The following is a 17,455-nucleotide window of genomic DNA, read 5'->3' as shown; positions in this document are numbered from 1 at the left end:
TTTTTTGGGGGTGCTTAGAGGATAGAAGGGTGCTCATGGTGTACGCTAGGTCAATTCAAGACAAGTATGATGATATAAAGACTCTTGTAAAGATGGTAGGAGGAAATTTGGAGCACTTTTCTATTTTGATAGGCTTGAACTAGGGATTGAATCTTAGCCCATTTTTATTTGCATTGGTGATGGATGTTTTGATATGGTGTATTCAAGAGGAGGTTCCTTGGTGTAGTTATTTGCTGATATGTTGTATTATTAATGAGACTTGGGGAAAGTTAATAATAACTTAGAGGAATAGAGATAGACCCTTGACTCTAAAATATTTAGGTTCAGCAGGGCCAAGATGGAGTGCTTGGAGTATAATTTTAGTGATTTGTTGCATGAAGTTAACATGGTAGTGAAGCTGAATTCTTATGTCATTCAAAAAAGAAAGGGTTTTAAGTATCTTAGGTCTATGTTCAAAGGAATGGTAAGATTAACGAGGATATCACGCACTATATTAGTGCAAGGTGGTTGAAATTGAGGCTCATTTTAAGAGTCTTGTGTGATAAGAAGGTGCTTTCTAAGCTTAATAGTAAGATCTATAGAGTGGTAGTCTGGTGTGTGGACATACCAGGAGGGATAAGGTTAGAAATAAGATTTTTCAATAGAAGGTAGGAGTGGCTTTGGTAAAGGACAAAATTTGAGAAGTGAGGTTTCAATGGTTTAGGAATACGATAAGGAGGGGCACGGATGCTCTAGTACGAAGGTGTGAGAGGTTGGCTATAGATAGTTTTAGGTGGGGTAGAGTAGGTTGATGAAATATTAGAGAAAGGTGATTAGGCATGACAAGATCAGTTATAATTTTGAGGACATGACCCTTGATAAGAAGGTATAGAGGACGCAGATTAGATTAAAGGCATAGTCCGTAAGAGTACAGCTGTAATAGTAGGGAAGATGATTTGTTTTTATCTTATCTAATAGTTTCTTATAGTCCCTTATTCATGGTGTTTTGGTGATGTCTATGATATCAAATAGCAAGTTTGTAATATTTCCTTATAGGTGTGTTGTTTCTTCTATTATCTAGCAGTGTGACATCCCTTTTTGTTATTTGCTTTTATGTTTTTTGTTTGTTATACTGCAATCATCTGAGGTAGTAGTATGGATTGTGTACACTTTACCCCCCAGACCCCACTTAGTGGGAATATAGTAGGTATGTTGTTATTGTTGTTGGAAAATAGTAGTAAAATAACTACATTTTTTGTAAAAATCTTCCTATAAAATAAACATGTGCATATAAATGTATGCATGCCAACACCTATATCCAAAATCGCACGCATAGAAGCATCTATAAATTGAAATCACAACTCTTTTAGTGTAATGACCCTTCGGGTATTTTTCCATATTTTCACATATTTTTGTTGTTAGAGCTCTTATATAGCTTCTGCAAGTCATTTATGACTTGTTGAAACTGACAGTTTGGTGACCGAGCAGTTCTTTTGGTTTTTAGAGTCAATTCTCTATTTAAAAGTCTTTGTTGGTTCCAAAAGTCCATTGGGAAAAATCTTCAGTTAAAGGACCTCGCATGTAAATTTTTATGGAGATAGCAGCTCTAAAATATTGATTTTAGGCTAGGTATACCTTTGGCTTGGGTCCCGAGGCACCCGGGCTTATTTTGACCAATTAGTTGGAAAGTTGAGAAATTAGAAATATAGGTGTGGGGGCCATATTTGATCAAAACGACCTCAAATGGAAAATCTAAGAGTGTAATCGCATTCAAAATATTAAATTTTGGGTGGTTACATAGTTCATTTCTGTATACGAGATTCCAGATGAATCCCGAGACCTTGGAAGAGACTTGGAAGATTTCCAAGTTTTCAGCTACCAACTAATGCAATCATGCAAAATCCATCCTTGGTATGTGATCACACATAGGTGTCTCAATTGTGACAAGTCATGCAGACGACAAGATGCCTCAATCACAATTTTCCAGTCGTGATAGCTACTCTTGATTAACTGGTCTGGGTATAAAATGACCCCTTATGTTGTGATTTTGCACATTTTCATCCATCACTTGAGAGAAAAAAACCCAGAGTGAGATCTCTTAAAATTAAAGATCATTGGTGATTGGGAAGCTTGGGTAACATCTATTTTTGCAATTATCATCCAATTTAAGATAAGAAATCACCCTTTTCTTAGTGAAATTTCTTGATCAATTACTCAAAACTCCAAAACCTTTAGAGCTTTATTTTAGCCCCAATTTAGCTTAGTTTTCACCTATTTTTAGGGTAATGATTCCCTGAGTTTGATATTATGTTGGGTTGATCTCCAAAATATGATTTTCTTAAGTAGGACCCACATGGGGTTTTTAAGGTAATTTTTGGACCCAAAGTACAATAGTGCAATATGGGTTTTGTTATTCTTGTATTGATGAGTAGAATGTATTTTTGATAGCTTGGCATCTTGAAGAGACTTCTCGGAAGGGAAAGGTAAAGGTAGCAAATTCATTGAGCCAAAAGGTAGTGAGTATGGGTAGCTTGGCTTTCACTTCAGTTTCTCAGAGGCTGTTAGCACATGACATTTTGTCCTTATCCAATTTGATGGTTATCCTTGATATTTTAGATCCTAGAAAAATTCTTACTAGTGTTGAGGTGTGAGGTATTTATTATTTGAACAGATTCGGGATCGTCAGTTTGAGGATAACAAGCTTCTCTTCCTTCGTGATTAGGTATTAAGTGGTGGGTCTGAGAGGAGCACAATAGATTCTGAGGGTGTTTTATAATTTGATGGCCGCATTTATGTTTTATATATCGATGATTCGATTTAGTTGATTTTTCATGTGGCTAACAACTCTAGATATTTCATTCACCCCGGCACTGCCAAGATGTATAAAGATTTGAGACATTAATAATAGAGTGGTATGAAAAGAGATATAGAAGACTTTGTAGCTTGTTGACTTTGTTGCTAACAGGTAAAGGCCAAGCATCAACAACTAGGTGGATTGACTCAAAAATTACCCATTGTCGAGTGGAAAGGGGAATGGATTACCATGGATTTTGTTAGTGGTTTGCCTCATATTTCCCATGGTTCCAATGGTATTTGCTTCATTGTAGATTGTTTGACCAAGTTAGCACATTGTATTCCTATTCAGATGTCCTTCAGTACTTAGAGGTTAGCCCATATCTATGTTTGGGAGATAGTCTCTTTCCTTGGCGTGCCCATTTCTATTATTTCAGACCGTGGTTTTGTGTTTACTTTGAGATTTTAGAGAGCATTCCAGGAGGAGTTGGTCACTTTGGTGGGTCTTAGTACAACCTTTCATCCACAGATAGATAGTCACTCAGAGCGGACTATTAAGGTTCTCGAGAATATGCTCTGAGCTTGTGTTATGGATTTTGAAGGCCAATGGGAGCAACACTTAGGCTTGGCAGAGTTTGCTTATAATAACAATTATCACTTGAGTATTGAGATGGAGACTTTTGAGGCTTTATATGGTAGGAGATGTCATTCTCCTAGATAGTTTGAGACTTTTAAGGCATTGTATGGATGGTACTGATTTGCTTTATTCAGGATAGGTTGAGAGCAACTTAGAGTAGGCATAAGGCTTATATGGACTGTAGCTTTCTGCCTTGAGATTTGGAATTGGTAATCGTGTATTCCTCCGTGTATCACCCATGAAGGGTGTGATGAGGTTCAGGTGGAAGGACAAGATCAGTCCTAGATATATTGGACCTTTTAAGATTCTTCGTGCCGTTGGTGAGGCGGCTTATGAGTTAGCTCCACCTTCAGATATTGTCACTGTTCATTCAGTTTTCCATATTTCTATGTTGTGGCGATATATTCCTAATTTGTCTTATATGCTTAGATAGGACTCAGTCCAGTTGGATGAGCGTTTGACCTGTGTATAAGAGTCGGTGCTCATTTTGGCTAGTGATGGCAAGTTGTTACGTACTAGAGAGACTCCAGTAGTTAAGGTTTAGTGGAGGCACCACCCAGTAGAGGAGGCCACTTTGGTGATTGAGAGCAAGATGCGGACCCAGTATCCTCACCTATTTGAGACTTTGGGTACATCCTAACTCTTAACTTTCAAGGATGAAGGTTTCTTTAGTAGTGGATATTATAATGACCCTTCAATTCATTTTCTATATCTTCACCAAATTTTCCTTATTAGAGCTTTTCTATAGTTTCCTCAAGTCATTTATGACTTGTTGGGGCTAACAGCTCGATTACCAAGTGGTTCGTTCGATTTTTAGAGCCAATTCCATGAATAGAAGTCTTCACTAGTTCCAAATGGCCATCGGGTGAAAACTTCAGTTAAAAAACCACGTATTCAAATTCTAACTACGTCGGTAGCTCCTAAATGTCAATTTTAGGCTAGGTAGACCTTTGGTTTGGGTCCTGAGGCCCCCTGGCTCATTTGAACCTATGGTCAGAAAGTTGAGAAATTAGAAATATGGGTGTGGGACCCACATTTGTTCAAAACAACCTTGAATGGAAAATACGAGTGTGCCATCGCATCCAAAACTTTAAACTCGGTATGGTTACATAGTTCATTTATGTACGGTATTTCGGATGAATCCTAAGGCCATGGAGGAGACTTGGAAAATTTCTAAGTTTTCAGATGCCAACTGATGCAGCTGCGACATAGGTATCGTGATCACAACAAGTCATTCAGACCATAAGATATTGCGTTCGCGATCTGCCAATCACAATAGCGACTCTCAGTTACATGGTCTGGGTATAAAAGGACCCCTCATGTCGTGATTTTGTATATTTTTTCTCCATCACTTGAAAGCAAATACCTTAAAGAGTGACAACTCTTAAAATGGAAGCTTGTTGGTGATTGAGAATCTTGGATAACACCTATTTTCATAATTATCATCCGATTAAGGAAGAATTCACCTTTTTCTAGGTGAATTTCTTGATTAATTGCTCAAAACTCCAAAACCTTTAGGGCTTGATTTTAGCCCCAATTTAGCTTGGTTTTCACCCATTTTTTAGGGTAATGATTCCTTAAGCTTGATATTATGTTGGGTTGGTCTCAGAAATGTGATTTTTGTAAGTAAGACCCACATGGAGTTTTTAAGGTAATTTTTGGATCTAAATCACAATAGTGAAATATGGGCATCATTATTCTCATATTAACGAGTAAAATGTGTTTTTGATAGCTTAACATCTCTAGGAGGCTTCTATTAAGGGAAAATTAAAGGTTTCGCATTCGTTGAGCTTTCTTCAACATCGAGGTAGGCTAGGTTTATCCTTATTTGATTGAGTTATGTCATAGTATATTTATGATATCTTTTTAGAATGGGATGAATTTTAGGTGTTGGATTAATGAAATGAAATACTTGGGTTAGTAGGATCGTTTAGGATAAATTGAAATTGTAGAATTGATAACACTTGACTTGTTCCTTATGCCTTAAGAGAATTAGATTCATTACTCATGTTTAGCATGAGAATGCCTTAGTTTACTCCAAATTAAGTAAAATACCCTAGTTAATCATGCTTAGAGTAATTTTGGCCTTAGTTTCCTACAGTAATGAAGGTTGTCTTAGTTTCCTTTGGACTTAGTTAAAGCTCTTGAGTAAAATCTCTACTTAGGACTAGTAGTGGTTTGTTATACATCTAAGTATGGATTTAGATATTATAGCCTAGTATGGGGTAGTGTTTGACCTAAAATGTATTTTGGGGGATTTAGAATAGGTCTTTTTGACCCACTATAAGCCAAGATTGATGAATAGTTATCTTAAGACCCTTATACGCTTATTATATGATTAGAGAATGCCCTTTTGAAGCAATATTGACGAACCTTGATACATGTTGGTTATGATGGATGGAATTTAAATAAATGCCTAGACGGCTATGCCATAAGTATGAGTTATTGGTTAAACTTATGACGAGCTACTAATTATGCTATTTCCTTGTCTATTGATTGGGCTACAAAACTACCATTGAGAGAGCCCTTGACTATGATATTGTCTAAGCCAATTATGTTATTGACTATATTATGAATAACCTATAGATTATGCTTTGGATTAGCTATTTCTCAAGCTATTGATAAGCTACCTTTTATGATAATGATAAGTCATGGATTATACTATTTGTAAGTTAATTCTTATGACTATGATCATGCTAAACAATTATGCTAGTAATCATGTTAGAAAGCATCTTTGTCGATGATGTTAGAAATTGTGTTATTATCTGTGTTATATTGTTATTTTGATTTATTTAATTATATTGTGTCATAAATTATGTTATAAATCTTGATGCTTTACTATATTGGCATTTATGGCATTTATTAAATACCCGATTAAATTCTGGAACATGATGTTGATATTGATTATACTTGGCAAGGCCAGAGGATACTATGATGATATTGATACCTAGCAAGGTCGAAAGATACTACGATGATATTGATACCCGTTAAGGCCGAAGGATATTGTGATGATATATTGATACCCGATAAGGTAGGAGGACAATTATGATGATATTGATACCTGGCAAGACCGGAGGATGATTATATTAATGTACTTATGTGTACATATACCGGTTTGAGTCCAGCTATGCTCTATGTATGGCAACTATATTCTTATGGATAATTATATAAAATTTGGGTATGTTGTTGATATTAATGATACGGATTATAGTTTGTATGTGATAAATTTTTATAAAGTGATATAGTTGATGACTAGAGATAAATATGTAATGGTGGTGGATATTGTCAAGTGACTAATAATGACAAGTTGATAAACGAGGAATAGTTGGTAAATGGTGATTAGTTAATAAATTATGTTAGTTGATAAAAGGTGTTAGTTGTTAAGTGAGGATTGTCTAATATATGTTGATTAGTGGTTATATGGAGAATATTTGTATGATGATGACTAAAGGTTATGTGTTAACTAGTAATCAAAGGGATTAGTTGATAAGATATGGTTAGCTCATAAACTAGCAACTAGTGATTATTGATAATGATTTTGTTAAATAATGGTAGTATTATGAAATATGGTAAAATTATGATAATATTGGTAAATGGAATATTTATGATAATTGTGTAATTATGGTTAAATGATGATGAAAGTTAGCAATAATGTTAGTTGATTGCTTCATTCTTCTCTTAAGTGTACTCTCCAGTCGTATGAAAGGCTGAGACGAGCTTTTTAGTTTTTTGCACCAATTGGAGTATGGGAGCCAATTTTGTACTTATATTTGCTTGTGATGATACTTTATGATATGTTATTATTTTGAATTGTTTACTTATTATGTATGGTGATATTGGCATGTGTTGATGCCCTATGTTATCATGTTATTTCAGTTTAATTACTTATTGTGTACAGCAATGTTGGAGATGATTCAGGTTTGTTTTGTACCTTGACTTAGTTATGTTATCTTGCATTTTATCATACTTATATCATGATCTAGCTCAGTAGGCCGATGATGCTTACTAAGTACCCATCATTTTGGTACTCATACTACACTTCTGTACCTTTTTGGTGCATATCCAAGTACTAGTTGCCGCCATTGATTCACATTCATGTGGTGATTGATTTCCGAAGATAAGGTGAGTCCTTGGAGTTCGAGTTGCCCAATTCCCTCTACCTCTACTTTCAGTATTTTGTTTCGAGACAAATGTGTTGACTATTCTAGACTTTGAGTTATACTGATACTATTAGATGCTCTTGTACTAGCTCTACCAGGTCGTGGGATTGGTATATTTTATTAACTATTTATTTTATCTAGAACCTTTGTTATTTATATATTGTGTTCTTGAATTTAGCCTATGTTGGGCAATTCCTACCAATTTAACCCATTGCTTTAGTTTCGGGTTATGATTTGGCTTACCTACTGGCAGGATTTAGTAGGTGCCATCACTCGTAATTCGAGTCATGACATTTAAAGCATAAGAAATTAACTTGGTGTCTAACTGCCTCGTAACTAAGGCCTTGGGCCCAACAATATACAAGGTAAAAGGATATTGAGATCCTAACATAGAAAGCTAAGGTAAATAAGGGCATCATGATATCGCCCGCATCAATTTGTACTATTACAAATCTTATACTAGGAATTCCTAATGTCAAACTAAGGTCCATGGAAGTAGGTATGTAACCATAGCATGACCCTATAGCTAGAGCGAGTATTCTAAGCTAAGGCTCAGACGTCAATTCTATTCTAAAATTTCTCTGAATAGGTCAAATATTGACAAGAAGGTACAAATGGTTTTAAACCTATCCTGTAATTATCTACCTCACATGTAATCTATATAATATGTAATCACATTGAGAAAAGTTGACTATACGTTACCTCATAGCCGAACAGAAGTCTTGAACCCTTCACAAATTGCTCATCTCCACTTCTCAAACTCTAAATGATGTGTTTCTATTAAAATCATAATCTACACATTAATAAGAGTAAAATCATAATCTACACATTAATATGAGTAAAACAAGACACATATTGCAATAATAAAATCTAATCAGTTAAAAACTAGGCTTGTGGGACTCGTTATAGGAACTCAAAAATTGAATCCATCACGATGTCCCTCAAAGGGAAGGAATGCATGCTAAAAATTTTGATCACAACTGCAGCTCAAATCAAATCCCAAATCAGCTCACAAAGTTAAGGAAATAATAATTAAATTCTAGGAATTTAAAAGGAATAAGGGCGGAATCAATGGGGAAGAGTGATGGAAACTTATCAAAAGGTGTTGAATTAACCTACCTTGGCCTTAATTGACGCTTTACCAAAGTTTCCCTCACTTCAAGCTCTAAAAATTGGGACATAAGGCTATAAAAATAAAGGAAATTTAGGGAAGACAAGGTTTTATACTTCTAGGAGTTTACCCATCGCGATCGTGAGCACCCCTAGTCACGATCTCAAAGAACAACAAAATCACACATCGTTATTACAGGGACTAGCTGCGGCCGCAGAGGCTAGATGGGAAGACCATCGCAAAGAAATGATGCCTTTTTTAATTTTAAGAAAAAATTAGATTAGGTTGAAAAACCCTTCATCACGAAATGCGAGTAGGCTTGCGATCGTGATGGTCAAAGACTTAACCCTTTAGAAATGCGGTCAACTCTATTCAAACGCAAAGAGGAAATACTTACACTAGGTGTTGTTGTAGCAACAAAATCCTAAGTCCCAACAGACTCTGATCGGGTGCTTGGGATTCATTCAAAATCCCGTGCATGTAAACAAACTATGGTACCCTACTATATTTGGTATTTCAGACTAAATGGAACCATCAAAATTTCTATCAGAGGTTGTTTCAAGAAAAAGTGGGTCCCACACCTAATGTTCTAATTTTACCAAAATCTAAACAATAGCCCAAAATGAGCTCATATTCCTTGGGACATGAACCAAGGGTCCTACTAGCCTAAATTCTATGTTTCAGAGCTAACAAAATTGTCAAAATTCTCATTTGAGGTTGTTTACTAAATATGTTGGCTGAAAACCAATTTCTCTACTTTCAAAGCCCAAAGATAGGGAAATAGGCTTAAAACCCAAACAAGCTATCCAGGAACCAAACCGACAGTCCTTCTAAGTCTTAAATGACTTGTATCTTCTATGAAAAGGGACAAAATATAGAAACCATTCAGAAATGGAAGAAATATACTGGAAGGCCATTACAATATCCACTTCTTAAAGGACGATCATCCTTGAAAAGTAAAGATTTTGATAGAGCCCCAAAGCTCGAAAGGATGAGGTACTAGGCTTCCATGCCCCTGCAAGCCTCCCTAGATAACCTCCATGACTAACAACACTTCCAAGGGATTTTTCTTAAGGTATCCTTTTTTCACTCCCTTCCTTACTACACTTTTCCATACAATGACAAAATCATCCTCAAGAGCCTACTAGACTCCAACTAAACTGAGATAGATTGAAGTATACAAGACCTAAACTGAAGCTTACTGACATCACACTAATGCAAGTATAACTAAGCAGACACTTGACTAGGCTAAAGATATCCCAATGTATAGACCATACAACCAACTCCAAACTCCAAATCCAACATCCTCTTGTATTTCCAATCCTTCTATCTACTCTAAACTTTACAGAATTCCTCCGACATCATCTAAGTCATGTATGCATAATCATACGCATCTAAGCTCAAAAGAATGAATTTGACCTAAATATCTACACGGACTAACATAAGAACAATGCCTCATTAAGTTCAACTTGGATAGCCAAATGGTGGTGAATAAAGTCTGTGATATCGTCCAATGTTAATAATTGGTCTCTTTAAATCTCAAAACCAATATTCATGAGTTTGCACAACCTTTCACAACTAGATGATCTATTCGAGAATGCCCCCTTCAACTATAAGTGAAACTATGATATGCCCAACTTGATATACTTCTTCGACTAAGTAGACTTCTAAAAGTCTAACAAAAACTAAGAACCAAGGTTAGAAGTTGTAGAAACTGACACCATGTGCCAACTAACCATCCCTCAAACATCCATCTAAGCCAATCTCTCAGAACTAAAGAAAATTGAACCAATGGGTATTAAGTAGGCCTAGTTGGCCTGTCGATGATGTCTCAACTAAATCAAGCCTCAAACATACGAGAACCTGAGCATCAAATCTAATATATCTCTTAGGCCACCTTCTAAAAAGAGTTAAAATCAATACTAGAATTGGTAAGTCTTCAAGAATGTTAAATACCCAATCTAATCTCACCTTTAGAAACCAAGCATATACCCAAAAAGTTGAAGCCATGGTGTTTCTAATGTACTCGATCACAAATTAGTCATACCTCGAGCAAAACATACAATTACATAACTTCGCACCTGCTATGGGGCATCTATAAAGTAATAACATAACAAAAAACTCATGGGGACTGCAAAGAGTCCTAGTGATAGTTGGACCTTGAGTAACTTACAAAACAAGTTCGTATCTTGAACCTGGTCATATATATACTCAATACACGGCAATGAATACTCACTCCCAATAGGCACCCACTTTGGTTACCAATAACTATTACACAAGAATACATAATCACCATACACTAAGTAGAAGCATTTCGCAAAGTCACATTAGGCCAAATGAATTATGAAATAAGAAGTAATTAAAATCACCTATTTAAACATCCTGTAACTCAACTGAACCATAAACATTATCCCCAAAATAACTGAGCACTCTAAACATCAATACCTACGATCAAGGACACTACCAGGAGATGAACCAAATAAGTCAGAAGAACAAACCCCAACTTACTAACTTTTAACCTTACTAACATAAGAATGCTAAGGAAAAATGGAAATTGTCTAGGCCAAGCGAACAAGGATCACATAAAAGAAACACTAGTCAATTAATGGTAGTCTACCCATCTATAAAATAAGGATCAAATAAAAATTAATGCAATAAAAATACTAATGTCATACAATACCAGAGACATGAAAGTAAAACAACAAGTCCCACACTAGGATTTAATCAAGGTCACTATGCCAAAAAAAAGAATTTACCCAAGCACTATGCCCCAAGTAAATCACAAAATTGATCCTGTCACTACACTACTAAAAGAAAATGTTTACGAGGGTAGTCATATATGCATAAACCTATATAAAGACTCATAAAAATGAAAAAATAATAACAAGGCATATGGACACAAATAGGTATGAAAACCCCAAATCAAATCAAATAGAAAATGAAAGATTAAAAATCAAAACCATACCTGTAATGATGGAATTGACATGACCCAAACCAGGGCCTTGTCGTAATGGGCATCCCAGGTCCAACCAGGATCGGGGACCACCCCCGTTACACAACCCAACCTCCAAATGCGTACTCTAAGTCGAATAAATTTTGAATATATAAGAATATAGAATTTATTACAATTTCAGACTCTGGGATAGGTCTATAATTGTGACCAACCCAAGTAAGTCCAACCATCCAATACCAACCAACAACCATAACCAAACCTATATAATAAGTAAGTTCCTATCCAAAATATAACATAAAAAGATGGAACAATCATAAATTCAGTCAAGCGGTATTATCTCCAATACCAATGCTAATACTAAGGATGACACCATTACCAACATCATCCATTCCGACCTATAGTAGTTCCACAAAGCCTTTAACCGAAAGAAAAACAATATCCAATTAGTACATGCCCCCAACCATAGACAAAACCAATGTCTATGAAATAACTAAATATGTAAAGACATTCATGACATGAAATAGAGCCTTCTGAAGTATGAAAGCTTACCACTTCAATCAAATAGCTAATCTTGAATCTGATTACTAAGCAGAAGTAGTAGAATGGCTAGTTCCTACATTGCGTAGGGATACAGACGCCCCAAGATGAGTTAGCGGGTGAACACTAATAAGTAATCAGGATAAGGATAAAATAATGTCAATCTTTAAAACCAAGCAAACCAACTATATGCATTCACAACCATACATACATATATATAACCATGCTGAAAAGAGGGAATCGAGTTTAGCATTAAAAACATTAACCTGGGTATATGTAGCTTAATCATCCTAGAACCACCCATGGGCTATATGGGTCCATTGTAACCCCCTGAACGAGCCTCGATATGTGTATCCACACAAACCAGAGATACCATAGGAGTAGGGGATTCCCAAGTACCCTTTGCTCTCTATGATACATATATACAATTGTAACTTAGGGGATTCCCATGTACCCCACATAGTCATCATAACCAAATCCTCATATCGGCAGACATGAGTTTCTAGTGTCCGTCCATTAGAGTTACACCTTCACGATTAGCTATCACATCCCGCCATTACTGCCCAATTAAAACCATTACCACATAACCAAGACCACCATTCCATTTGTTACAAAATAAGGCTACACGTAGTGGTATTATTATACCGACTATAGCTTGCAAGTAATGCTCTTATCCAACCTTTTAGAGAAAAAAGGATTACTATGTACCCATATATTACATTATTAAGTTGACTTGGAGGAATCCCATATACCCCACAAGTGATCATTATTATGTTTGCTTGGGGGATTTTCTTGTACCCCCATAAGGCTTTTTATTAGACCAACTATGACTTCTAAGACCTTACCATTTAACCATTTAAACCATTTATACTATTTATATAGTTTAGGGTTTCATTACCAAGCTATACCATGCAATAGCTCCATTAAAAGTTCAACAATGTAGTAAGAACATTCTCATAGACATTTTGTCGAACATATTGGGGGCATATTGTTTCCCAAACCAAAAATAAGTACCAATTGAGCCTTCCCATACAACCAAATGTCTAAACCACCATTAAAACAAGTATTTCCATAATTAAAACATTGGAAAACCTTAACCAAGCATTTATAACCAAAATCCCCTATATATATTTGCAAACCTAAAACCATACAATACTCATGCCATGAAAATAATTCATAAAACATGCCTTTAGTTGAAACTAACAATGAAGGAGAAGTATATTTCCTTAGATTAAGAAGAAAGTGAGAAAAAATCACTTCTATGAGCCTCAATTGACCGCCTTGAAAGAAACCCTAGCTTTTGCTTAACACAAGAGCCTTGAGAGATTTTGAGAGAGTTTATAGTGTTTGATTGAATGCAAATAGGTTACTGAAGCCCCAAAAAGGTGTTTTAAGTTGGAGGTCCTAAGGGTTTATAAGGGGAAATGTCTTGATTACTCCCAACTTAAACGTATTAATTACCCATAAGAGGGTATAACCACTCTTTTCCCCTTCCCTCATTCATATCCTAGGGTGTGATTGGTACCCATGATACAAGCTAAATAGACATGAAAGCTTTTGATCACATTATTCGAGGCCAACATAAGGAGGTCCAAGCCATGATCATCGAAAGGACTCAATAATACACTTAGGGGACCTTTTTTGAGCTCCTAACCGATAATATCATGTGTGGTTGATTTCTTAGGAGAAAAAAAGTGAGAAAATAATATTTTGTTAAGGGTGACGACTAAGGTTGATAAGTTGTCACCTAAGTGTTAACTATGTTGACAAGTTATCACTTAAGTGACGACCTAAGTGACAACTAGGTTGACAAGTTATCACCTAGTTGACGACTAGAGTGACGAGCTGTCACCTGGTTGACGACTATAGCAACGACTATGACAAGTTGTCAATTGAAAAATCATCAATTAAGGTTATTTTGGTAAATTCACTCATGGGTCACTTTTAGGACTTGTAATAGACTATAAATAGATAGTTTTAGGTATTTTATTCATTAGCTTATTTTGAATATTGATTATGATGAACTCTTTTGAGAGTGTCTTGAGAGCTTAGAAAATATGATATTGAACCTTGACTAGAAACGATGGTTGTATGGGAGAATTAATCCCCTTTATGGTCACGTAAGAGTTAGGTGCTAATTGGTAATTCATTAAGGGAGGTTTTAGGGTTTGAAACGCCCTTTGATTGCCCTTTTGTTATCAATTTTTGTCTATCTTTCTATCATCGTTATCTTATCCCTCTATATTTACTTTTCATATCTTATATTCGAGTCTTCATGAATTGGATCGTATCATTTGGTATCATAGTTGAGCTTAGGATCATTCCCACGATCTAGTCTTGGATTTGTTATCTTGAGAATAAAAAAAAGTAAAAAAGAAAAATAGTCCCAAAATGTTTTTGGTGTTTTTCTTATTTTGAGTTTTTATTTTTGTGTCATTTTGAGTTTCTAGTGCTAGATTTATGTTTCCTAGCACTACTTGAGTTAAAATCGAGAGTTGAGCTTATTCCGGGTTGATTTAAATCATCCACCATTGTTGGACCTTGAGTTGAAAAAACTTGGAGGTGGGTTCTCAAATTGAAGATTTGTTGGTTGGATTTTGAGCTTAAAATTGATGGCATTGTGTTTAGAAAGTTGAAATGAGCTTGGGTTTTGAATTTTATCTAATTTCAGGTTCATTTCAAAAGGGTAAATTTTGAATGTTCTTGGTGTTCTTCATGTTCTTCAAATATTATTGAAGAACATTCAAAAGGTGTGTGTTTGATCTAAAAAGGAAGTAAGAGAAATGTTGTTGTACTTATTCCAAATAATATTTCACTCTTCCAAAGAGAGAAAAGGATCAAGTGATACAAAAAAGAAGATTCTAAAGGAAGAGAACAAAAGAGAGTACAGAGGGGGGACCACAAGAAATTCAAGGTTATCAAGAGTTGAAGGATCCAGTGTTGAAGTATTCAAAGCCTTGAATAATATTCAAGAAAGCTATTAACATCATCCAAAGAATGAGAAAACATTTGAAGACCCTCCACACCTTGTTATTCACACATTAAAGAATTGGGTGCACATTGGTTAAGGGTGATGACTTTGTTGATAAGCTGTCAACTTACTGATTAGTCGTCAACCTTGTCGTAAACTAGGTGATAATTTATCAACCTATTCATCAACAAAGTGATGAACTATCAACCATGTCGTCAGGTAAAAATAGTCCCAAACTCTTATTCTGCCTAAGGTTGACAATAAGAGTGACAAGCCATCAGCTAAGTGACAACTTGTAAACCAAGTCATCAACTAAGTGATGACCTATCAACAAAGTCATCACCTAAAGACAGCCCAAACCCCTATTCTGCCTAAGGTTGACGACAAGAGTGACAAGTTGTCAAACCAAGTGACGACTACCATCCTAGTTATCAACCTAGCCATCAACTTGGACAAAATTTTGTAAGCTCACTTTTAGATTCTTTGTTTCTTAGACTTCTTTTCTTGATTCTAAATGCTAATTATCAACTACTAATCATTCTACTTAGTTGTGAATTAGTATTTGATTTTGTTTTCTTTCTTTGTCCTATGTTTTTGTGTTCTTTTCTATTTTTAATTCGTTATAACTTCTTTGATTCTAGTTCATAAGTAGATTTTTATTTCTTTAAGTCATTCAAACAAGAATCCACTCCGACTGCAAGGTATAGATTGACACTTTATTGTCCATTGAAGTATAAGCAACTCTAAACCTTCACAACTCAAAATTGTGAGGATCACATAGGTGAGTTTCATATGAGTGTTGGTGGGGTGCTTTACTACTAATCTTGTTTGTTCATTTTGTAGGTACAAGGTGATGTAAGGAAGTATGTCTTTGATAGCCTCGGATAATTGTGACTACGACATAGGAGACTATGATTGTGGTGAAGAGAGTTATGGCTATGAGAAATATGGAGATTATGGGGGCTATGAATATGGCCAAGATCAATATATGGATGAGAATAAGGGTTACTATTCTGAAAGAGAATGTGAGATAAATGATGATCCTAGTACTTATAGCAAATATGGAGATGATGAAGAGCCTTGTGATGGCTATTATAAGAATGATGGGGCATGTGAGGAGTATTACACTTCCCACTCTGAGCCTAGAGGTAGTGTAAGGTATAACCCATTCATTTACAAAACTTATGAGGATCATGATGGAAATATATGTGAGGATTGTGAAGTTTCATATTCATCATCTTATGGTACTTCTTATCAAAGTCAAAGTGGTATAAATGGTTATACTAATAATTATAGTAGGGGTTGCTCCATGGGACCAAAATAGTGTGCATCTTCAAAATCTAAGAGTACTACATCTTGTTTTTCTTACTCTAGTGCCCAAACTTGAGGAAGACGGGACCAAGGTCTATATGGGACCTTAGGACACTTTAAAACCTTAGGCTATGAAACTAAGTTTTGTCACGACCCGAGGCTACCCTAGTCGCAACAATGATTCTTATGGACACAAGTGACCACAAGCTAACTTATGAGATGGAACCTGTTGTGAGCACTGAATAAAATAATAATAAAACCACATGCACGAAAGATAAACTAATAACATACTGTCAAATGAAATATTAAAATACATAAAAAAAATGTCATGTCTGAAATATCTGACAAGTACTGGAAATCAAACTGTCTGTCTAAAATAACTGATAATACTGAAAACTGAATGATTGTCTAACTGACTCTCTAAAAACCTCTAAACATCGTAAGGTGTTGATAGGATAAACCCCCTAACTAACTCTGACTGACTGAACATAAGGGAATACTGAAATAACTGCAAAAGCACATCATGTCCTCGATGGATGAGGACTCACCACTACTGCTGCTGGATAACGCTGAATTATCTAAGAACGTTCAGAAAATTGAGCGTCCGAACCTATGTTATAAGAAAACATAGCGCAAAGAAAAAGTATGATCAGTACTTTGAATATAATGGTACGCGAGATAGGGACTAACTGAAATGCATGAGATAACTGAACATGAATGCATAAACATGTAAGGTCTGGGAATGTAAGACCAAGCATAAACATGTTTCTGAGATAATCTGTAATCTGAAAGACTGAAACCTGTATAAATGAATAACTGAAAATCTGTATGCTTAGTCAAGCAAACCTGAGCTGAGGTACACTGAATACTGACTAAAACTGTGGGAGGTATCATGTAACCGACATGCCCCAGTCTAAGCTAATCAGGGTCCAACCTGTAACCCCAGTTGGAAAGATGTCAGTACCTTTCCACGGGTACTAACACTAGTAATGTGTATCTATAA

This window comes from Capsicum annuum, chromosome 5, assembly GCF_002878395.1.
Source record: "Capsicum annuum cultivar UCD-10X-F1 chromosome 5, UCD10Xv1.1, whole genome shotgun sequence".
Classification (NCBI taxonomy): Eukaryota; Viridiplantae; Streptophyta; class Magnoliopsida; order Solanales; family Solanaceae; genus Capsicum; species Capsicum annuum.
Note: the sequence above shows the minus strand (reverse complement) of the source record.